The sequence below is a fragment of the Myotis brandtii genome, unplaced genomic scaffold (assembly GCF_000412655.1).
Source record: "Myotis brandtii unplaced genomic scaffold, ASM41265v1 scaffold598, whole genome shotgun sequence".
Taxonomy (NCBI): Eukaryota; Metazoa; Chordata; class Mammalia; order Chiroptera; family Vespertilionidae; genus Myotis; species Myotis brandtii.
Genome location: NW_005370262.1, coordinates 203,618 through 210,225, shown reverse-complemented (window position 1 = coordinate 210,225; position 6,608 = coordinate 203,618). Strand labels below are relative to the sequence as shown.

At 40.9% G+C, this 6,608-nt stretch overlaps 1 pseudogene; it reads right to left on the bottom strand.

Moving 5' to 3' along the window:
- Positions 1 to 438: 438 nt before the first annotated feature.
- LOC102242615 overlaps positions 439 to 6,608 on the bottom strand; it is an 11,613-nt pseudogene continuing 5,443 nt past the window's right edge.

Sequence of the window (6,608 nt, the reverse complement as noted above, 5' to 3'; positions counted from 1 at the left end):
AATATAGAATTTTATTCCTATTTTATCCTGGGGCTATTCAAAAAAATTGGATCTGTGTAATAAACATGTAAATCCACTATTTACAATGGAGATGCTTTCTAATAGAAAGTAAACACAGAAGTCATTTTGTTCTTCACTGGATTCCATAATTATATGTTCATTTTCAAAGATAATACATATCATGTGCACTCAAATTTTAAGATTCTTATTACACACATAATTCAAATAATTATTTTACTTAAACAATAAATGCTTCTTTTGTACTTAAATTTCCTTTAAGAAAGTTTTATTTATCCAATAGTAGGGAGCTTTAACTTTTTCAAATACAGCAAAATGTTTTTGTACAATATGTGCAATTTTCTTCTTTCTGGAAACACTATACATACTTTTTCATTTAATCTTAATTGTTCACACTCCAAGGGTATTTCCTGATTTATGTCATATTATCTAGGTACTATTTTTGTAGTATTTCATTGACTCCATTTGTTTTGTCATAACCAGAATATCATGAAATCCAATACTTAAACAATGCATACATTGAAAGTATGCCTATTTTCCCACTTGAATTGTTAAATTGTTTACTCTAGCATCATTAAGTATTCCTCTAACCTGATATACTATTCTTTGTTCCAGCACCTCAGGTGTCAGCTGTATATGAATTGCTTCTAGCACAATACTGGCTGAGTGACACCAAACATGAGGGTCGCAGTATATTAATCCTTCAATTTTCTGTGTCTTTTTCTAAAGCAAGATGTAGTTCTTTTTCATATTCTTGTGGCAGTCTCAGAATTAGAACCTGACAGGTATCTTTAATTGGTGGAACAAAAGTGAGAAATATTAATATAACATAAAAAGAGAGCACAGGGGCTCAGCAATAAACCATCCAAATGGTTCCAATACTGCCAGATGTGTCTGCCAGAACATATACAAATACATCCATCATGTTAGTATTCATGTATCTGCCTGAAGATCTATGGCTGTGACCATATCCATGGTCACTGGGTCCATGCATATGTTGTGAATGGCTGTGATAAGATGAGTGACAGCTTCCTTGAGAAGCTCCATGGGTATGATAAAGTCACAAATACTATCAGCTCTCCAACTGAGACTGGTGTTAACATGTGCTTGTCTAATCTAGACACAAACTCCATAAACACACACAAAAAGCTATTACTATTATAAAAAGACTATTAATAAATACAGAGAGAATTTCTATTTGGCCAAATCCATAGGATAAAATCCTATTTGCTTTTCATCTACTTATTAAGGCTGCAAAATGTCCCATGACCAAAGCAAAGCAGTGAAAGAGCATATGAAGTCCGTCTGAGATCAGACCCAGACTAGTGGTCAACATGTCATGGAATAATTCCACAAAGGTAAAAAGCATATTCAAACACAGGGAGTAAAGGAACTTCCTACAGTCATTCCCCTCAAGAATTTTCTTCTTTAATAGACTTAGGGATCCATTGGGAACTGTGCTGAAAAGCATCACCCATCCTCCTATATAATAAAGAGGTAATATGCAAATTGACCCTCACTCCATCATTCCATCACAAGATGGCTGCACCCACAGCGGAGGCGGGGTTCCCATAAAGAGCCATAATGAGTGATAAGCAGGGACCTGAGGCTGCGTGGTGCCAGGCCTGGGTGGGGGGCCTGAGGCTGCACCCCCCCCCCACCCAGTGGGTCTTGATGGGGGACCTCAGACTGTGCCCCCCCACCTGGCGGGGCTTGATGGAGTACCTCAGGCCACATCTCCTGCCTGGTGGGGCTTTACAGGGACCTCAGGTTGTGCCACCTGCCTGGTGAGGCTTGATGGGGGAACTCAGGCCGTGTTCCCCACTCCAGTGCCGGGCTAGGGGACCTGAGGCTGCACCCCCTGCCTGGCGGGGCTTGACAGGGATGGGGCTGGCCAGGTCTCGATCTCGCCCAATGGGGGTGGGGCCAGCCGGGTCTGGGTCTTGAGTGATTTTGAGATGCATGCAGGTGGGCAGGGACTTGACTCTGGATCCCATGGCATGCCCCAGACTCTGACAGGAGGAAGATTTTCAGATACATTTTACTAATTTTCTTTCATCTCTGACACTTCTATTATAGAGAAAGGGCAAATAGCAATATTAAAATATTTCCTCTAATTAATTCCCTTTTAATGTGCATGAATTTTGTGCACCGGGCCACTAGTAAAGTTATAGAGGTTTCTTAAGGAGAATATCTAATTAGACTACTTTCTGTCTTCTAGAGGGAGATGACAAGATGTTAGCAGACAAAATAAATAATGTAGTGCTCACTACCAAACTTCTGGACAGGTTGTGTTCAGTGTTTTCTGGTGTGCTGCTCTGTTATTGGATGAATCCAAAAATTTCCAAAAAGTTGAGCACTAATAAAAATGCATAAGGATCCATAGTAGGCACATTTGGAAACTTCAATTTTGACTGAATAATGGAATCTACATAGAAAATAGAGGATCATGACAAAAATGATAATCGTTGTTAAAGGCATAATGAGAGAAAACCAAGACTTGACTGTACTCTCAGTTGTCAAAGAAAGAACAATAACCTATGGGCACAAGGGAAGCATGGAGACAAGATGGGATAAAGTTCGGAGATGTTTGGCTCTACCAACATCAATAGAGAGCTTTCTGGAAGCTGTATGAAAACCACCTTTACAACACAAAGCCAGTACTAGCAGAAATACTCCACCCTGGTGATCTGCTACCCCTAAGAAGTTAATGGCTGTGTAAAGCATGTGAATTAGAGCACTGTCACGATGTCCTGTAGGGTGTTTTGCTATTTTAGCCATGAGATAATTGTGTAGAAAAGCAATAGGCAGATCACATCAATAATGAAAAAAGCAGCCCCCGTAATCTTTGCTGGTCCTCCTCCAGAACTGTTGTTGGTGGAAATAGGGTTCTTCCATTGTGTCATGAGAAAAGCATTTCAGGGACTTACACATGGGAGGATGAGGTGCAGTGGTAAGTTTTATTGGAGCTGGAGCAAACTCAAAGGACTGTCCCCAGCTTCCCAGTGTCTCATCTACCACCAGGAGGCTCAGCTCATTCCCACTGCTGAGCCCAGGTTCTTCATAGAACCCAGGTTCCAGCAATTCTTTGCCATTGGCCTGGTATTTGCAGGCCACCAAAAGCTTTCATAGTTCAGTTCAGTCCATGTGAAAGCTTAGTCCAGCTTAGTTTCTGTCCCCGACCAGCTAACTTAGTCTCTATTCCTGCTGCACCCAGACCAGCACTTGGAGCTGCACTTGGAGCCCATACTTGGACTTGCTTGGCTACCAGAACCAGACAGCTGCTACATACCCAAGCTGGGATGTGTGCTGCTGCTACATAGAAAGAATGCATGAAGGGGCAAACAAACAGGCAAACACATGCTACTGAGAGTCCAATGTTAAGCTTTGATTATGTTACCTCAGGCTTGGGATGGAGTAAGCTTTCTTTCAAACTAACCAATCTCTTCTGGTTCTTAGGGGGTAATTATGTTTGGTCATCCCTCTATCCAACCCCTTTCCTAGATCTTCCAGGATTGTGTCCCCTATCCAATCTGATTCCTTTACCAGATTAGACACCTCCCCTTTATGGTGGCCATCTTGTCTCATACTGTAGGTGCCTCAAAGTAGAAGGACCACCCCTGCACCATCTTGACTTTTACTGCATCCATTAGAGGAATTTCTCTTTCATTGGTTCTGCTCCTGCACACTCCCAAGTTTGGAAAGTCGTCTTTCCATTTTACACCTGGGAGGGGGGAGGCAGAGGGGTGTTAATCCCCTTACCAGGAATTCAGCTATCCCCTGAAGTGTGTGAAATGGTAACTTCCATACCTAATCCTCATTAAGTATAACTTCCAGACTCAGTCACACTCAACCAGTCTAGCTCCCTTTTCTTTTGTTAACTCCTAGCTAACAGAAATAGTGAACGAAACACTGAGTAGTGAGATAACAACAAATATCACTATGTTCAAACAGTAGCAAATTCCTTAGTGTTCCAAAAGACTGAGGCCAGAAATCCACAGCAATTGCATGCTTAAATATTTTTATCAATTGGTGTTTGGTAATATTTTTTCCAGAACAAAATGGCTTTAGAAACAAAACCAAAAAAAAATGCAATTCCAAGTTTTAATATAAAAATAAACTAAACAATGTGAACTATTTTTAGGAGATCATATTGAAACAAGACACAATGGGTCCAAGGCCGCCTGTCACTACTTGAGACAAATTAAGCAGAGACAGGGTTGACGCATATATGAGCATTTATTCCAATACTGCCGGCAGTATGGGAGAGCAGTCGGTTACCCTGGAAATTCTGCTCTGACCACCCTTGCCAATTGGCTGATTATACACATACATGAGGAGAAGATAGCTACATGCAGCTGCAAGCTGCAAGTGTAACATGGAAAGGGGAGGGGAGGGTCTACAGCCCGGCCTTCAGGAGCTCAAAGTCTGAAAACACAGTGGCTAATCTATGATGTTACAAACAGCTCAGCCTGTTCCTGGGACTGAAGAATGGACAGCATTCCTGAGAAAGACTCCCGGAGGGGATCAGGATCCAGGTGCAGCAACCAAATCAAAGTGTGTCCTGTCGTTAGTCTGTTCTCAAAAATGTATTTCTTTTCTGAGTAATGGACCCATTGAGGCATCTTATCCTTTTACAGCCTTGTTTAATCCTCCAGTTTCCCAGGGTCTGTAAGAAAACTTCTTATCTATAGTTAGTAAGGTGAATAATTATTGAACAACTGTGCCTCTATTCTTATTATGTGCCCTTCCCCACTATCATTTCCCCTCTGTTAATATTATCATCTCATATCTATGAGATTATTTTTATATGGAAGGTGTCTTCTTGAACTGTATTAGTCCTGGCCTATTATATTTTCCCCTATGAATTTTGGCTCTGAATCCTTTCAGGAAAAAGCGGTGTTGGGTCTCTTCTGTAACTGCTTTCTGCCGATGTGGATGGATTCCTGAAGACCTCCCTATCTGACAAGTGAATGAGGTAGCCAAAAGGGTGAAAGAGGTTTTAAGTGAAGCCAATAGAGCATCCATGTTTCATTGACTCAATTATAAGTCCAAACTCTTGAGTCTTATTTTTAGGACATAGTGATGTTGATGGCTTCTACAGTGAGGCCCATACTGTGTGAGTAAACAATCATGTAAATAGGTATACATTTTATGAAACAGAAGAACACAAAACATAAAGATTAATATATACAGTAAACAATAAACCAGTTGAGAAGATTTTCAGATATAAGGCTTCCGCTGGAATGAAATCATACAGTGACAATCTGATATATTGTCTGCAGTTAGAACACTTCTGATGTCATCAGGTGCTGAGGTCTATATGGCATACACAGACACAACTTTAAAACAAAACTTTGAAGACAGTTAACTGAATTGGAGTTCATTACCTACAATTGGGTATTATAGTTTCTATTAAAATACAATTTTTCTCCCTAAGATCACCCTAATTTTCATCAAATAGCCAAATCAAGACTAATTTATTTACTCTATTGAGTTGAGTTCCGGTTTGGCCTGATTATTTTCATAAACACAACAGGAATAGCAATTCATCACATAAGCTTTTTAAATCTGCTTTGCTGGAATCTCACAAGAAAATTTCCTCTCAAGTCAAAGAAGCCAAGCCACACAGTTGCCATCAGGATTTGCTTGAAATGCCTATAAGTTTGGGTAAAGTCCTCACAGGTGTCTTGAGGTTCCTTCTTGCTATCTTTCAAGAAAGAAACCTTTGTTCCTTATCTGGAAAGATTGCCATGAGCTACGTGACCAAGCAAGGTACCAGGCTATTTATCCAAGGAGCTTATTGATTTCAAAGTCAATATTTTTTCCTTAAAGCTTTCTGGTGACATCTAGAGTCCTGGCATGTCTCTCTCAGACATGACATTCTAACAAAGTCTTGATTCATAAAACCACAATTGGAAACTGCCTTATGTCCTGTTATGAAGAAATCATATTTTTATTGGATTTATGCAAATAAACACATTACCATGAGAACAATAATACTCACTCATTAAGAGTTTCCAAATTCTGGAGGGAAAAAAATTTAAATGCCTCAATATTGCTTCTGAAATTATAATTTACCAAATTAGAGGGCCGCCGCCTGGGAGGCACCTAGGCATTTTCTTATAATTATTATCTGCTGAGCTCAGAGCGTAGGCAGAGCCACGCCCTGGGAACATGCTTCCCCAATAAGGCTGGACATGTTAATCAGGCAGGGGCGGAACTAGATATGTAAATCTAGGCCTTTAAAATAAACCTGCTATGTGTCTCAGGCCGTTTTTTGCCACCTCTCCATCAGAGAGGATGGCGCCCACCTGGCCCCAGCTTAAAATCTATTTCTGCATCATGGTCTTTCTTTAATTTCTTAATCCCCAGCTCCTCCACTCAAGAACCTGTCGTTTTCCCGTGCGGGTCGCGGGAAACAGAAACAGCCCACCACATTTGGCGCGCCGAACAGGGATTGAGTAAGGAGGCAAGAGAAGAAAGCGAGGGGTTCGCTCCTGGAAGTGTGCACACAACAGATTGAAGGTAAGGAGTGTATTGTGTGAATTGAATCAACCGGGTGTAAAATATGGGTAATTCAGGGTCTC